The 17,447-nt window shown below is 33.9% G+C and overlaps 1 pseudogene; it reads left to right on the forward strand.

The window, feature by feature from the left end:
* The first annotated feature begins 16,356 nt into the window (after positions 1-16,356).
* LOC120614291 (uncharacterized) lies at positions 16,357-16,474 on the forward strand (annotated as a pseudogene).
* Positions 16,475-17,447: the final 973 nt, after the last annotated feature.

A 17,447-nucleotide genomic window follows, 5' to 3' on the forward strand; every position in this document is an offset into this window, starting at 1 on the left:
AAAATGTTTTTTTCATAGTTCTGAAAATAATTTGGACTTCTTAAACAAATCTTATTTACCCAAAGATATACCTTAACCTGTTGGTTTAGAACTAACTTAAATATTAAATTCTAACAATGGGATTTCTATGCCATGAAACAACCAGACAGGTCTCAATGATAGTTAAATGAATATTCCAGAAGCACAATTTGTCAAGACATCCATGTTGTTTGTTTTTAGTTCTTTTGCTCCACAGAAAGTTTTTGTTAGTCTCTTCTCTCCCTTCATACTTTTCCAAGGGATTTAGTGGGAGCATTGAAAGTGGATGAGATGGTGAGACAGGCAGCATAAATCGTAGCAATTTAGGACCTCGTCTGTGCATAGATTTATGTGCTTCCAATTATCAATGTGTGGGAGTTTTGTCAAAAAAGCTGGGCTTGTGGTTCCTTTTGTTCTTCAGTGTCTATTGTGGTTTGTGTTTTAAATGGGATGCAAATGTGATTTATAGTGCATGGCATGATGCAGTTAGAGAAAATTGGACTTTACAAGGCAATGCAAACTTGAGCAGAGAAGGGCTGCACGTGAGCAACATGTTCTTGTGGGTGACAAAGGAACAATCCAGCATGGCTTATGGTGAGACTGGGAGTAAACAACACGTGAAAGTTTGTTCTGCACAATGAAGATGGCTTCTTTCCCTGTGGTCTGGGAGCACAGAGCTAATGCCATTTTTGAAAAATGTTTAAGGAGCTGTGAAGTAGCATTCTCATGCTGTTGAGAAAGGAACACACCCAACAGCAATGCTTTCCCACTGGGCAGGACTGTATGCTCCGATTCTGTCAGATCTACGAAGTTCATTTATCATCATTCCAGATAGCCACATGATTGCAATATCCCAATTAACACTTTTTGATGCCATGTTCCTAAGAACTTTTTAAGTTTTGACCAAATGACCATGTTGCATGAGCAACAAGTTGTGCAGGCTGAGCATCCTTAAAGAGCAGAATCCAGTGGAATCAAATGTGCCAACTCAAAGTTCCTGCAGATATTTAATGACATGAAATCAAATTATTGAAGCATAATTCATTCAACCACTCAACAAATCCACGTTGAGCACTTTCCATGAGACAGAAAATAAATATGCATCCAAATAGCAGAAAAATAAAATTAATTAGCATACTTTTGATTTTAAAAGCAGCATTGACCTGAATACAAGAGCTAGGTTTTATTTTTGGCTCTTATGCTCTTATGAGTCTTGTTTCAATAATGCATATGTATTATAACTTCCAGTATTTGAAAACATATTCAACACATATTTAAAATAGCTATTTTTCTTTTAACACATTGTTATAAATGGAGGGCATCCATTTTTAAATTGTAAAATGAGGGAATTGGGTTAGTATTGGCTTTTGGGGAGATAGTTGGGGGTCAGGTTTCCACTACAGCATGTTTTGCTGTTTTCTGTTTGTCCATCTTCAAAATAGAACCCACTTCACAGGAGTGTTGTATGCATGCTAGTGTATGTGAATTGCTTGGAATAGCACTGTTCTAAGCTCATCTTTGATAAACCTCATCCGACTGCCCCTTCCCACTGCTGAGTTAGACTGGTACTGAAACCCCAGTGACTAATTGTCACAGTTCCAAGAGTTCAAGGGTTCTAAGAATCTTCAAATTATGAGAAGAGAAGAGAGAATTTAATTTTTCAGGGAAGAGAAGAGAGAATTTAATTTTTGGCTCATCTTCAATCTAGGACATTAGTGTCAGCTCCTTTGGATTTAGCACACAGCAAAACCAACATCTATCGGGAGGTTTTCTTTTACCAGGAAGCAGCTGGAGCAGGCCCAAAGGAAAAGGGAGCAAGAGCAAGCACATTCAGGAACAACAGGAGGAAAACAATTTTCCAGAAAAACACAATGTAACGTAAGTAAATTATTTTGCAGGTACTGAGCATTAAAGGAAAGGGGTAAGATACCTGCTGTTGTGAATGGGGAAGTGAGGCCAGAAGAGAACAAGAAATCACTCTGCCATGGTGTTAGGGATTCGGATCATGGGAGTTGGGGAGGAGGGATGGGTGTGTCACTGAGTGAGGCAGAGGAAGAGGAAGTGTTAATAGCAAATGTCATCTACTTTCAAACTTGGCCTATGGTTCCTTCCTCCCTAGAGACTTTTCTCAGGTCTATTGTTGTTTCCTTTTTCCTTTTTGGAGAAATGAGTCAGGAGAGGGATGGCCTTAGCTGATTCTACCATGTCCCCAAATTAAAGAAGAGGCCAGCCTGGAGACCTAGCTGGTTTTATGTTGCCTGCACTAGCAGTTGCAGTTAGCTCGTTGGGCACTCTGCAAGTGGATCAGCAGGCAGTGGAGTTCAGTACATATGTCACCTGTCTGTCTGGCTTCTACATCTGGGTCAACTACCTTACTCTGGTGTAAAAAGCAGCCATTTTAGGCGGTTTTGTTTTTAAAAAAATTACCTCCAACCAAGCTCTTATTAGTTTCAGGAGAATTTTACTAAAGTTTTATATGTGAAGGTGGGAGTATGGGGTTGGCAGTGGAGGTGAGCAGTGTGGGTATCTGGGAGTAGCTCACAGAAAGGGATCATAGGGCAATACACAGAGTCTCATCATATTAGTCAGGATTCTCCAGGGAAATAGAACCAATAGGATGGAGATTTCCATGTGAGTCCAAAACCAGAGAACCAGGGTAGCCAATGATGTAAATACCAGTCCAAGGGCAGGGGGAGATGAGATGTGTCAGCTTAATCAGCAGTGAAGAAAAAGGAAAAATTATTCTTTCCTCCATCTTTCGTTTTTATTCAGGCCCTTAATAGACTGAACGATGCCCAACCACATTAGGGAGGGCAGTCTACCAAGGTCATTGATTCAAATGCTAATTTTACCCAGAAACTCCAAGAAACAATGTTTAATTTGGGTACCTGTGACCCACTCATGTTGATACAGAGAATGAACCATTATGCTTACCATTCCACTGGGTTCTTTATTTCATGTATTATCCCTTCATTTTCCTTTTTCTCTCTCACTTAGAATATATATTAATATCCTAGTATGATGCATAGTTGTTTACCAACTATCTTTGGATATTTTTAAAAATCACATTTACTAAATAAATATTGAGTTTATTGGTGAGTTATTGTTTCTACCAAATAATAATTAGTTCTCTAAAAGGTAAAGATTTTTTTTAAGTAAAATTGTTTTTATTCATTTATCTTTATAGAAAGTCAATGAATCTTTTAACATATATATCACACAAGACATATTCCAGATTACTGAATATTTGGTTGTAATCATGAGTTAAATTCAATTCCTATAAAGTCTACATTGAACATACGGTGAATGATAAAAATCACATGATAGTTGATGTCCTGATGGTATTTCTGTAATTAAATGCTAGTATTATAAAAATGTTTATTTGCTAAAGGAAAAGATAATAATAGGATAGTCATTTTCTGCCTAACGCTTATTATAGTGAAACTTTTAAATGGTAGCTTCCGACTTGTGTGTCAGTGATTTTGTTTTGGAACTGGTAATTGAAAAGCAATAGGTGTTGATCAAGGACACAAAAACCACAGAGGTGAGCTATGAAAAAGCCAGAATCACTGAAATGTAACAAAAGAAATGATATGAATACCAGTTTCATAAAAAGCATTCCCAGAGATGATACTGTTCAACTGTTACTACAGGGAAAGCTGATAACTGAAGGGTACCCATGAGGAATACAAGTATTTCTTTGTATCTACTTTTATTCTCATTATAAAATAAGATTATCCTCTGATTATAAAAGATCACACTGATTTTACTGTATTTAGAAAACTGAAGGCTTTAAAGGAAAAGATCAGTCTGTAGTCATCTTACTATCTATATTAGTTATTACTTTGTAACAACCAAACTCAAAATCTAATGGATTAAAAAAAAAAACAATCATTTTATTTAGTTAATAATTCTGAGGACTGGCTGGCTGTATTTCTGTTCTGGGCTGAAATGGACAGCTGGCAGTTTGGATGGTGACTGACTCTTGGGTGGCTTCATTCATATGTCTGGTAATTCGCTGACTGGTTGGCCTCCCTGGCATGGCTTGTCTCTTTTTCAATGGCCTCCAACTTTCCTGTATGTTATCTCATACTTTTTTACATGGTGGTCTCAGGGTTCCAGCATGAGGGCAAACTCCCACACTGAGCTCTTGTCAAGCTGTGCTTGCTACGTATTACCTAATGCCCACTTGTCCAAAACAAGTTTTATGACCAAGCTGAGAGTCAGATGGGAGAATACTATTCAAGAATAGTCAATGGGAAAGGCTCTTATTAGAGCCATTTTTGCAAGGAATGTAAAAAACAATTTGGGTCATGATTTATATTCAGCTTTATGTCTTGCATTTTTTTAGAAAATTACCATGAGAATCTGCCTATTAAATCTTATTCAGAAATATAATTCTTAATGGCTATATAATTTTAAAATATGTGGTTGTACTACAATCTGTTTAGCCACATCCCTACTAGAAATAGTAGGCAGCTTTTAATATTTGTCTATTCTAAAAACTACAACACACAACGTTTCTGATTTTGATGCATATTACTCAACTGATTTGTATAAATAATCTTGAAGCTCTCGATAAAGATTGCTAAACTGCCCACAGAAAAATTGAAGCAATTATATTCTCAGCAGCAATATTTGAGAATGTCAGATTTATTATATGTCATGAATCCAGGCTAGTGTACAGTTTAAAGATCTTTGTCAATTCAATAATTTGAAAATTTATGATTTTTATTAAATCTCAAAGACTAAACATTAAAAATAAGATAGCATGTTTTCTTATGTCATTAGTTATTTTAAAATTTTTTTCCATTGGAATAAAAAATTAAACTTACATATTCATAAAACATAAATATGAGATGAAAAAGTTTGAAAGATGTCTTTAATTACAAGGAAAACCACATACTTTGCCTTTAGTCTTTCATCTTATAATGTATAATAATAGTAAGTATAATTGTCAGAACTTTGAAAATGTTTTATGCTCTAGATTCTTTATTACCTATTGTATATTTGAGAAAAATAGAGATTAAAATTGCTATAGTAGCAAAAAAAACTTGTTTTTATATATTTGTTTTGGAGATGGGGTAGAAGAGAGAAGGTCCTTTTAGGTGTGTAACTCCAAATATCCACTTTTAATTAAGCTAATTCTTAGGATCAATGTCAAAGTAACACTTGGGAAAAAATTTTTGACTACACTTTTTTTTTTTTTGCATTGGAAAAAGGAGCAATAAGTGTAAGATTAATTTTAACACTGAGAATCCTAGAATTTCATTTTTAAATTGAATGTTGAAGTAGCATAAAAATTAAATTTTAATAGAAACATTGAATGTCATAGAATGCTATAAAAACAACTCCCCTGTACTGGATCCATATAATATTTTCAATCACAAGTTAGGTGATAAAAATTCAAGTTTAATGTATATAACCTGTGCGATGCATGTGAGTTAGGAGTGTGTGTGAGGACCTTAAATTTTGCATTTTCTGACTTTAAAAAAAATTTATAAAGTGGTTTTTCAAAATGTTTTTGAAGTGGAGCTTGAGAAAAGATTTTGAGGATAGGACATTTAACATACCGAAGACAAGCTATTAGTAGCAGGAGACACTAACAGCACAGAGACAAGCTGTTAGTAGCAGGCAGGAAGCACATTACTGGATATGCTTCTGGTTGGGGCTGATGATGTGGGGAAGAACTGAAACTTGTGTCTTTGGCCAAGTTTTAGACCTAAAAAACGTTGGCAAGATGCTTATCCCTCATTAGCAGTTGGCAGTTTTATAAAACATGACTTTAAGTGGGAAAGAAGAAGAAAGAGAAGAGGAAGATTCTGAATTAAATGCAGGAGAGAAGGTAATTTCTTCAAGCTGTTGAAATACACTGATTGTGACTCTTGTGGTGAGAAAGAGGATGTGCACTCTTGAAAATAAACCACTTGTGAAAACTTAGCCAGGAAAAAAAAAAACAATGGCAAAATACTCACCACCTACATCAAATATTTCTACTATGGTCCCAAAAAAGAAAACTAAACGTACTTCAGCCTTAGGATACATATGGTTTTACAGAGTATATTATATTGTTTCATTCCCTGATGTCTTTTACTTATTCAACATTGTTTGCAAACATTTAATTCATGTGCTATAATTCAAAACATATGCCACTGGAGATCACATGCTTTTTTTCCCCTTTCTCCTATAAATGTTACAGGTATTTGCAGTTTCTGGATATAACGATGTCGCATTATTTCAGTTTTTACTTTGAGGATCAAAGGATGTTTGAGGAGTGAATGTCATATTTGGACAGTAAGAAAACAACTGTATTCTTTGGTGACAGAATATTGACTAAAACTGTGATCACTGTATTCTGGATATATTCGTGTAAGGAAAATGCTATAGCTCCTCAGAATTACATTTTTTGAGGAAAATATTTTTGTTAAGAAACTTTAACTTTATGTTTTTTTAAACTTTGTTTGCCCAAGTGTTCTCCAAACAAAATAGCAAGTAACTCTCACAGCAATAATAAAAAAAGAAAAATGAAATATTTTTTCTTAATACAAAAATTTTTTCAACATGTTTTCCCATTTTTATCTTTTATTAATGCAATGGTGCTGAAAAGGAAAAAAATAACAATGCCTCTAAAAAGTGAGAATTATCCTTCTAAAGGAACTTAAGTAGATAAAATTAGGGCTTGAGTAACTTGACTCTACTGCACAATAGGTCTAGAAAATATTATAAGTTATAATAATATGGGCTTTGTTAAACTCTTAAATCAGTATCACTGGCTTGGCGGAATCTTTATTAATATTATTGCCGCCCCCCTCACCCCTCACTTCACTCCCCATGATCATTTAATGACAAGAATTTAATGTGATTGTATCACTTAGAATTAGGTTCCACTGCATTTCAGGGTAATCTCAAAGTGACTTGATCATCAAGTTAGAGAATCAGTTCTCTCTCAAATAAGAGAAGTCTGGGGATAGTTCAGAATTGGCATGGCAACTCCTCAGGGTCACAAATCTCCTCCTATCTTTCCATTCTACTTTCTTTAAAATATGGATTTTATTCCTGAGGTTTCCTGACATTTTAAGGTAGCTGCTGGAAGTCCATCTGCCACATCAGCTTGCTAGCCAGCAGGAAAAACGAGGGATGGACAAAATGGGCACAAGCTAGGTGTCGGTTGTCTTTTAAAGGAGCTTCCCTAGAAGACCAAGGTGGAACTTTTACTTACATCACATTGGCCAGAACTTAGTCACAAAGCTATCCTTCATCGCAAGTGAGGCTAGGAATATTATCTGGGTCTACTTTGTTTCTATTACCAGTGCAAAAGTAAAGAATAGATATTGTATAGGAAATTAGCCATCGTTGCTTCACACATCTATTTTAGACTCGTAAAACAGAAGAATGCTTAGATCTAAACACATATGTACTTTCTCTCTGTTTGTTCTCTGATAGATTGCAAGAACCATGCTGACACCATTTTAAACACCCACTTTCTTGTTCTTGTCTACCCTCTCCTACCACTTACCTCTTTGCAAAACTCTCTCTTTCTAATTCCTACCACTGGATGGACAGTACTTCCCTGCTCTCATGAGAGAGAGATTATTCAGAAGCTTTGAGAAGTAAAAAAATGAAAGTGTTTGAGAATCTTTTCAATGTAAAATGTGACTTAACTGGATAAGTGGAATATATATCAGGAAGAAAAACAAAGTAGGTAATAAGTATATCTGCTAGGAGAATAGCAGAGTAGATGACATGGGTCATATAGGAAAGGCAAGGAAAGCACTTCTGTGAATAAGGTTGAAGAACCTTGAAGATAAAAATGGAGAATTTTAAAGAAATGTTCATTGAGATGAAGGTAGAAGAGACTTCTGTTATTTGATTACAGTTACAAATGATATAGTTATTTTTATTTAAATCCACAACACATGGCAACTACCCAAATCATCAGTTTTAAGCATACTTTCAACAGAGCATATTGAGATTCTCTATCACCTTTGCGTCTCAAACCTATACATAATTTTTACATTCTTTCACCAAATAACTCCTTTCCATTTCAATTATATTCCTATTGCTTCAGAATATACTCATTGGCTACAGTTAAGATAATGTTTTTGAGCATATGTTGTTACTTCCAGCATGTGTGTTCTTTGTTTCTGAAATTCCTAAGTTCATAAATACTCTATAATGGCATCCCTGGCAGAAGATATTTTATTGTTTTCGGAACAAAAGTGCTTATGTGACTCCTTAAATGTGCTCCCTGTAGTACTTCCTGCCATGCAGCAATGACATGCTTGAAGGTAAGGCGAATCTACATCTACTTTGATCCTTACACAGTCAGAGGAAATTCTGAAGAACTTGGAAAGGTCGTCAGATCACAGGCTTAGTGTAAATTCTTTTATCTATGATTCAAGTCCCTTGTTATCTATCATATCCTTTTCCAGAAGTAAAATGATTCAAAGCCCTCCTCAGAACTCCCCCACCAAGCATGAATTAACTAGATCTTGTGTTAATCTTCTTCTGATTACTATTAACCTATTTGCATAAAAATGTTTTGAATATAATATTTACATAAGAAATGGAACATCTTACCTAGGTAACTGAGAATGAGGAATGTATAAGATAGTCTTTACCCTATTTTTGATAGATTCTCAATTGAGTTTTTGGTTCGTGTAACTCATTTTGTAAGAAAGTAGGTACTATTCAATCTTCTTGTTACCATATTTCTTTTCCAATGTTGTCTGGCTGAACTCTGTGGGTTTCTCTGAATTCTTTGACTTAACACATTCTGCATCTTCTAACCAACTCTGATAATATTCCATCCCCAGTGCATGGTCTCCCAGCTAGATCTATTTTTTTTTTATCCTTTCCTTGAAGCTAGGTATGATTGTGTGATTAAGTTCTAGTCTGTGGAGTATAATCAGGAATGAGGTTCTCAAGAAAAAAAAAAAAGAATATAGTCCAACCTTCTCTTTTTCCCTTGCTAATGGCTGGGACATGGAGACCACTAATGTCTTGAGCCAAAAGTTGGAAGATAGTTTCGAATATACAAACCATCATGCTCATCCTGAGCCATTAACCTCTGGATTATTACATGAAAAAAATAGTTTTGACCTTCTTTAAGCACTTGGTTTGTTTGAGGTGTAGGAGAGAGAAGAGGGGAAGTAGATCTCTTTATCTTGACAGTACTGCCTTTATTCTACCTAAATGTTGGTTTAATTTAAGTTCTAGTTAGATCTGATTTCTCTTGGACAAATTAGGTAATCTTTGAATTTATTCAAATATAAAGTAAAAATAATAACACCTATCTTCAAGAGTAGTTATGAGAATCAAATGAAATAACATATACGAAGTTAAAATATTTTAGAAGAAAAAATTCAAACTCATGGAATGAGTAACACAAACTAGATCATCTTTTTTATTCCCAAAGAGCTGAATCTTTGAGTAAGGAATCACAAACACTTCGGTGTTTTCAGAATAAATAAATAAATAGACTTGGAAGTATATAGAACTTGCTATACAGTACAACAGTAATAAATTTTAAAAAAAAGCATGGTTTAAATTGCTTGAAAACATATAATGGGAAAGAATATCTGGTTGGCCTAAATCCCAGATCAAGAATCTCAAACATAGGCTCTATCTTTGCATTTTAGAGATAATTCTGTATTTGATTTAGAGATGAACTTATCCCTTTTTGTCTTCTAAAAAGTGAGAAATCTCATAGGATTTCTGGCCCAATGAATAAAAACCTGATGATTATAAAGAGTTTTAACTATACAAAGTTATTATCTATAATAACTCAAATTAGAACATGTGTAAAACACATTAGACTATTTTCTGCTCTCAAGATATTCATATTATAGCCCTTTTGTAGAAGGAAAATTTATAGGACTAATCATAATGTTTTTTATTAGTTCAAAGACCTAACATTACCTCATTGGTTATTGGAAGACACGTTTTCATTAAGTAACATTGTTTTACTTGTGTGGTCTCTTATTTTGAATGTTCTTTATGCCCATGTATTTTATTACTACTACCAAGCATGAATGATTTTCTTCCTATTTGAGTTTGTACAACTATTTTCATTATGTCAATACTCTGATCATGAAACTAAACTAATTCCTTCTTTGCTATCATATAAAATTTTAAGTTATTATTTTTTTTTTGTATTCAGGACCGTCTTTTTTTGTCTTCACTCCAATTATGAAATCTTAGATATCTATACTTTCCAGTACAAACCTCTTATTTTTAAAATGTTCTTTTGGAAATCTGGTGTTACAAAGAAGCACCAAGTATTACCAAGAGAAAATATTTTAATTAATTACTAATACATACATATATACATAACACACTATAATTTAGAAACATCACATAATCATATATCAAATCAGCTATACCACTTTAATATCTTGGTAAATATTAATACATACATCACATTGTGTATCCTGCAGAGCTTAGAATAAAACATGTATTGCCACCTTTGTATATATGTTTGAAGATCTTCTAAACATGTGTCATTAATTAGAAAAGTTTAGCTTAGAGTCTTTTCTTTACTTTTCTTTCATACTTCTCTATTGTGGTGAGTTGAATTGTGTCCCCTCCCAAGTTCATATGTTCAAGTCCTAACCTCCAGTACCTCAGAACGTGCTCTTATTTCGAGATAGGGTCTTTGCAGTTTTATTCAGGTTAAAATGAAGTCATTATGGTGGGCTCTAATCCAAAGTGACTGATGTTCTTATAGAAGGGGGAAATTTGGATACAGAGACATGCTTAAGGATGACAGTATAAAGAGACACAGGGGGAAGATGATCATTTTTAGCCAAGGAGAAGGCCTGGAACATATCCTTCCCTCATTGCTCTCAGAAGGAATCAACCCTGCTGACCTTGATTTTGCACTTCTGGCTTTCAGGACTGTGAGACCATACATTTCTGGTGTTTAAGCCACCCTATCTGTGGTACTTTGTTACTGCAGCCCTAGTAGACGAATATATAAATGTTTGCCAAACATTGTCCTTATTTTTTGAATCCATATATTAAAATATTTTAGTCAATAGCATCCTCTTCCATTATTTGGCCAAAAAAAACCTGGGAGCTGTTCTTGATTTCTCCCTTTCCTTACTTCTTATATCTAAATTATCACAAATATTTCTCAATTATCATCGCTTCACTTAATTGCCACTGCTATTAGGAAGTCTAAGCCACCACAGTATCTTGTCTGGAATATTGAAAGAAACTTCTAACTGATCTACTTGCTACTTCCACCTTTTTTCCCCCCATCTACAATCCATTTTTCAGAACTCTTAGAAAATGTAGATCATCTCATGTCTCTTCCTTCTCTGGAAACTTCTGGTGGCTCATAGGGTGAAATTGAGACTTCTTATCTGGTTTACCAGGCCCTACGTGGTCTGTGTTCTGCATTCCTCTTAAAACACAATTCAAGGAACTTCTGCTTTGGGCCTCAGAAGGTAACTAGTATCCAACAATGCTCCTGTCTTAAATTAGAAAACTAGACAAACTATATATCTGTTTAAAGATATTAGGCAATTCCCAGTTTCTAATGCAGGAAGATTACTCACAGAGCAGTGTGCCATTTTTCTTGCCCCCAGCTCCAGAGCTGTGGCTCAGATATTTTTGCACAGAGGAAAGATAAGCCACAAAACAAAGAGCTCCTAAGTTGTTTCCAAAAGATTGACTTTATTTTCAACAGATCATGGAACAGTTCAAGCCTAAAGGGACTGTCAAATATAATGGAGGTTTTGGGAAAAAACATTTTAAGAAGAGACTGATAGTTTCATTAGAGATGTAAGCTAAACCATGGACAAGTGATTTTACCAGAGAAACTAGGGGAATATACATCTAAGAAGAGCTCTTTTTGGATCAGAAGAAGTCTAAATACTGAACTAAAAAAATTATTCTTGTAAACGAAGACAAAAGTAATTGGACCAAGATCCAACTAAATGCTCCCTACAGGGGACATATGCTAGATTCAAAGATACAAATTGATTAAAAGTATAAGGATGGAAAAATTTATCATGCAAACTGCAACCATAAGAAAGCTGGAGTGGCTACACTAATATCAGACAAAATAGGATTGAGTGATAAAAATATTCTAAAACTGTGGTGATGGTTGTGAAACTGTGAATATACCAAGAACCATTGAATTATATACTTTATAAATAGATTGTAGTTTTCCTAGTTGCAAATGATTCTTCTATATACATTAGGGTTATATTGAAAATATTAAACCAGAACAAAATAAAATATTAATATTATTTTAAGGATAAAAAGTTAGTAACTGTCATACACCATCTTTAAAATTTTTATATTCATCAAAATAGCCTTATTGTTTTACTCTTAATTTTCCAGATGAAGAAACTAAGTGATTTTTCAGAGGACAGTTGATAGTGGGAGATTTAGGATTAGCATCTTAGAATTTGAACTCTATTCATTTGAATATTTAACAAGTTTGAGTTGCGTGCCTACCATATACAAAGAAGTATACTTGGATTTGAAGATTTGGTGGAAAATAAAAACTAATGGATCCTGTCTTCTTAGATCTTATAGTAGAGTGGGAATATAAACATCATTTTAGTAATCACAACTGTGGTGAGTGCTACAAAAAGTGGACAGGCAGTGCTATGATAATGTGAAAGGAACTGGGCAGGCAAGGAAAGTCAGAGAAGGCTCTGTGACAATGGCAACTGAGTGATATCTGAAGAAAGACCAGGCATAGAGAGGGAGAAGTAGGAAGAGCATTTGGCTGGCCCATTCAGCTATGCAACAACTCAGATCACAAGATTCTTTTTAAAACTAAACCTTTAGTTTTCCTGGATATGAATTGTCTGACTAAGATAGCATTTATTTTAAGTTCTATATTTCTCATGTCTTTCCACATATTTGTCATTGCTTTGTAAGCATCACTTTTGGGTTCAAAGCTTTTGAAATGAAATAAATAATAATTGAGAATGACATCATATCTTCTTTTAAATCCTATGGATTAAGAATCTGGAATAGTTTTTATGAAATTCTAGATAATATTTCCATTTTATTATGAGATATTACCATATTCTTTAGAAAGCATCAATAAAAAATAAGATACCCAAATTGCAAGAAAATTCTAGAGTTAGGTATTTTTGTACTGCAGAATGGAGCAGCCCAAATTTTCATTTGATCTTTGATGTTCTTACCAGCATCTTATTTCAATATACTTTTTTTTTTAATCATTAGCCAGCAAGTGCAGAGCAACTAAAATACAATGTTGAGGGCTCAGCGGTGCATATCTGATTGAATAACGAATAAACAAAATACAGTGTTTCATTTTCCCTGCAACTGCAGGCCTTGTTTCTGCAGAGGCAGATCCAGATCATAGAGGCAAAGAAATAGGTCTGATCTTGAGAATTTTATTGTTTAATTTTTTACCTGAATTTCTCTATTGTTTTATATATTCCTGACATATTCTCTTCCAAAAGTTGCGCAAAAAGTCTGGGTGAGTCTAAAGAACAAATTTTAAAAGCACCCACTCTGTGTATTCTACAAATGTGAAACTGATTTGAAATGAGGGACAATTTATATATGAATTACCTTATGGTGTCCACAGGCAGAAGAAACTGGACCTTTGTCTTTTGATGTTTAACTTGTAGGCTAAAGTGGCACTATCCATGACAGTACTGATACATAGAGATATTTTGTTGAGCCCATATCATGCTTTAGAATTTTTAAATTAGTTAATGAACATTCAAAATTTAGGTGTTACTTACATAAAACAAGAATTTTGGCTTCTCATAAACAAATCAAGACAACCTTGCAGCACAAGGTCTGCAGTAATCAATTGGAATGGCAATTACGCCTTTTAAACAAAGAATGAACTCAGTTTGTCATCATCTCCTTGTGGCTTGTTTTATTTATTTGTGTTACCTGCCAAACACTTTTAGGCATTTGATTTTTTTAACACCTGTGTTGCTCTTTGTGTGCAAAAGAGTAGAACTGAATGTATCAATAACTTTGAAGAATCTGAGCTTTTTACTTTACTTGCAAGCTAGCAAGTGAGACTTGCTGCAGTTTTATAAATGCTTGGCAGAAGACATGAGACTCTTGGCTTAGAGACAAGGACTTTATGAATAGCTGTAGCTAGAGCCTCTGCATTTTCTTTTACCAGTTCCCTGAGCCCAAATTCCTATAGGATGATTTCTGTGTGATATTGAATAAAACCTGACCTACATGTATATTCTATTTTTATGCCTTCCAGGGCAAGATAAAATTCTTATGACTGAGAGAAATTTTAGAATTTTGAAAGGTTAAAAATGTTGAGGGCAAAGCGAATATAAATTTTGTTTATAGATTAGTATTCTATATCAGGAAAATATATGTGAAATTTATGTGAATATTTTTATCAAATCACAGTGATTTTTAAATTTTTTATTCTGAGATAATTTAAGATTTACAGAAGAGTTGCAAAAATAATAGTTTCTGAATACCTTTGACCTAGTTTCCCTTTATGTGAACAACATATATATGTCCATAGGACTAACTAAGAAATTAAATCTGCTACAATATTATTAACTAAACTACAGAATTTATTCAGATTTTACCAGTATTTTTTTTTATTAATTTCTATTTTCCTTGTCCAGGATCCAATTAAGCACCCCACATTACATATAATTGTTGTGTTTCCTTAGTCTATTCCAATTTGTGAGAGTTTCTCAGTCTTTCTATTTTATGACCTTGACACTTTTGAAGAGAATTGGTCACTTAGATATAGAACACTTCTCAGTTTGAGTTTGTCTGATGTTTAGTCAAGGTTAGGTGAAGGTTATTCATTATTGGGAGTGATATCACAGAGGTGATGTGATATCAGAGGGCCCATGATGTTGGTGTGTATTGCTAATGATGTTAACTTTGACTACTTAACTAAGTTGGTATCTGCTAGGATTTTCTATTTTAAAGGCACTTTTATTGTCTTTGTAATTATTAAATATTTTGAGGGAGATACTTTGAGATTTTGCAAATACCCCTTTTCTGCTTAAAGTTCCACTCATTTAAGCATCCATTAGTGCATCTTGCCCACAGCAATGATTAAAGTGGTGTTTTAATTTTTCTCATTCCTCCTACATTTATTAATTGAAATGCTTCTGTAAAGAATGTTCTTCCCTCTCCATTTATTATTTATTTATTTATCTATTTATTTATTTATTTATTTATTTATTTATGTCATTTCGATCTCATGTATTTTGGGGAGGTTAAAATCCAATACTATTGTTCTTTATTTTGCTGCTTGATTTGTTCAAACTTGGCTTTTAGAGACTTTTTTAGGTTGGCTTTTGTGCCCTTTCTATATATTCTAATTCTTTTTTTTTTTTTTTAGCACTCCACTTTTTGGCATAATGAGATGCTTCAGGCTTACATTAGCCCTGTGTCAGGCCTGTGCCCTGTGCAGAGAATGAAACAGAGCCCAAATTCTGTCTCCCCGTTGTCTCTAGAGTTTGCTTTTTCAAAACAGGGTTCACAGGAGAAAAGATACGAGATGCTTCTGTGCTCTCTAACTGCTTGTTTTGATTCATAAACTAGGACCTGGGCACTCTTCTTTTTTGCCGTAAATCCCTATCCCCCCTGCACTTTATAATGTTTCCCTTTCTGCCCTCAGTCTTTTAACAACTAGACAGATAACTTCAAATCCTAGATTAGAGACTGTTCAGAAATGATGGTGGGTTATGCATCTTGAGGCTTCGTTCTGCCTTAGAGAAGTGCTATGAGAGAAAGACTGTGCTGACACAGTTTGGGATTGCAGTTTTTTTTTTTTATTTATTACAATTTGTTTGGGGTATAAGAATAGTTGGTAATAAGCAAAGCAGGCAGTAATGCCAGCACATAAGAGCAGAAAGTTCTTTTGGTTTAAACCTGATGAAAATCAGGAAAAGGGATGAACACTCAGCACCAGTGAATCTAACTAATTTTTTTAATGACTTAAAAAAATATTGATGGCTACCATGGTGAACAGAGGATAGGAAAAAAGGGAAAGTCAATGGACTGTGTGTAGATGACTACTGGCCTTGTCATATTTTACTTTGTTTAAAGATGAGTAAGAAGAAGAAATTAATGTGAATTATGAAAAATATTGGTAAAAAATGAATGACATAGAATCTTTTCCAGGATGAGTTGCAGCTTTTGAAAGAACATTTCAAAAAATATTTTGAATATGAAACTTCAAATCAAGATGTTAAAGAAAGACAAACAATAAAGCTAACGTATAGAAAACAGAATGAAGAAAATAAAAGACCAAATTTATCTAGAAAAAATAAAAAATTTCAAATTGAAGTAAACCAGAAATTGCTTCTTTTATAAAAGTAACAAGTTGTCTATGGCCATGCCACCCTGAACAAGCCTGATCCCATCTGATCTCGGAAGCTAAGCAGGATCGGGCCTGGTTAGTACTTGATGGGAGACCACCTAGGAAGACCAAGTGCTGTAGGCATAAAAAATAAAAAATTAGGGATTGTAAACTGACAAGGTTCTTGCAATCTGTGAGGTCAACCAAGGGTTGCCTCGCCTAAAAAAAAAAAAAAAATGTAACGAGTGTACTGAAAATGAGAGAAGACGTAGATACAACTAATATCAGGAATAAGAATGGGAACATAATAGATAAGGGTGAGATTGAAATAGTAAAAAAAGTATTAAAACAGTAGAAAAATTTAATTAAAATGATTGACTTTTAACAACAATATTGAGTACCAAGTTATATTAAGGAGAAAGAGGAAATCTAAGATAGCAAATATAGTTGAAATAGAAAATGTTGTCAAAAAAGTTTCCCCAAAAGGTGCTTGTTCAGCTAGTTTGACAGATGAGTAATCTCAGTTTTTCAGAGAATAGCAATTCCCATCTATAGAAAAATTTTCTAGTACCTAAGAGAGATGAAAACATACCAATTTACTTTATAAAGGAAGCATAATCCTGGTGTAAAAATGTGATAAACACAGAATCAACACTCTTGTGAATATCAATGCAAAAATTCTAAGAAGATATTAGCAATCAGATTCACAGATATGTTAATTATCTGCTTTATTTCAGGTATGTGGAAATGGTCCAGCATTAGAAAATGTTTTTAAATATTTCATCACATAAATGAATGAGAGGGAAAATAACCTTTATGATTCAGTGACAGATGCTGAAAATGTATTTAGGAACATTTCTTAACTATTCCTTATTAAAAGTCTTAGTAAACTGGAAATAGACTTTTAATGATACCCTAGATTCTCAACATGACACATTCCACCTAATAGTTCCTTTGAGATGAGTTAATCTATTAGTTACAGGTGATTAAATATAAAAATTTAAACCACAAAATACCAGAAGATAATGTGGTTATGTAATTATATAATTTGGAAGTACAATGTCAAAAGCAGAAACAGAGTTTTAATGATTTGACTATACAATGGTTAAAAAATTTT

Source organism: Pteropus medius, unplaced genomic scaffold (assembly GCF_902729225.1).
Source record: "Pteropus medius unplaced genomic scaffold, Ma_sr-lr_union100, whole genome shotgun sequence".
Taxonomy (NCBI): domain Eukaryota; kingdom Metazoa; phylum Chordata; class Mammalia; order Chiroptera; family Pteropodidae; genus Pteropus; species Pteropus medius.